This window comes from Salvelinus fontinalis, unplaced genomic scaffold (genome assembly GCF_029448725.1).
Source record: "Salvelinus fontinalis isolate EN_2023a unplaced genomic scaffold, ASM2944872v1 scaffold_1442, whole genome shotgun sequence".
Lineage (NCBI taxonomy): Eukaryota > Metazoa > Chordata > Actinopteri > Salmoniformes > Salmonidae > Salvelinus > Salvelinus fontinalis.
In genome coordinates, this window is record NW_026601651.1 from 196 (window position 1) to 1,432 (window position 1,237).

Sequence of the window (1,237 nt, forward strand, 5' to 3'; positions counted from 1 at the left end):
GATGTATTTGTCAGAAGTCATTGTATTTGTCCGTTTTTTCCCACAAGGCTGAAATTTGTGCCCTCGCTTAGAAATGTTTGCAAGGTTTGTTTGTATTTCATCCAACTATCTGTGCTAAAAAGTGATGGCTACAGTATATGTAATTTCTTCCACTTTTTGAGTGAGCCAAAGTTCAAGCTGCTTATCTAATTGGTGAGAATGCAATGTCTGTTTATCAGACTCACTTTGACTTTATATGGTGTGCCAAGAGATGCACCTTTGCTTACGGCCATACCAGCCTGAATACGCCCGATCTCGTCTGATCTCGGAAGCTAAGCAGGGACGGGCCTGGTTAGTACTTGGATGGGAGACCGCCTGGGAATACCAGGTGCTGTAAGCCTTTTGTCCACTAGGGGGTGTTGCATTATTTCATCAGCAACACTGCCTTGTAGTAAGCATTTGTTGCTGAATTGACTAAATGCAGCCTCTATGGGCTAGTCTCCCCTGCCCTTTTAATACGATCAAAGTTCCTTGTGTTGTCAGGGAGCAACTGCCTTTTATTTATAAGACAAATAAGAATATTGTTACTGAATGCAGCTTGTGTGTGCTCTGTGCTCCCTCGCCCTGTTCAAATGATCAAAGGAAATAATGCTGGTGAGGAGTGGAACTGGACTGGTGTCTGATGGCCCTGTGTTTTCCATGTTGGAATTACAACCCTTCTTTTATGGAGTAAATCAAAAGCACAAGGGAATCTGAGATGTTATCGATAATAAATCAATTGGTTTCATGCATTTGTCTGTGTGTGTGTGTGTGTGTCTGAATGTGATTGTATTTCGTCATATCGCAAACATTTGTGATATCAGATAGGTTAAGATATGAAAAAGTAATTGGTGATTTTTTCGACAGTGTTGCATGATGGGAATCTAGTGGTTCACTGATATAATCTAGTAAACAAAATAAACTACTTTTTCACTACTCTGTGTGCAAGTGCATTCCTAAACGGCATTTAACGCAGGTCGATGTGATATGATATTATCAGAACACAAAGTGGTTACCGTTAGCGGAAAATGTTGGCACTGGAGAGACTTTTCCTCCACTAAGCAAAAGAGATACTGTAATCAAGAAGGTGGTTCAGCCGGTGTGGGGCTCAGCCATTGCACTCTGGCACTGCTGGCCCCTTGCGAATTTTCCAAATGTGTGAATCTCGATTGCAAAATTTATGGTAGTGCTCGTTTGCGCTTTACCCTGATGTCTTTGT

The 1,237-nt window shown here is 41.7% G+C and overlaps 1 non-coding gene across 1 annotated transcript; it reads left to right on the plus strand.

Moving 5' to 3' along the window:
- Positions 1-260: 260 nt before the first annotated feature.
- Positions 261-379, plus strand: LOC129849329 (5S ribosomal RNA). The gene has a single exon (XR_008758649.1). It is a non-coding gene; the product is annotated as a 5S ribosomal RNA (ribosomal RNA).
- The last annotated feature ends 858 nt before the right edge of the window (positions 380-1,237 follow it).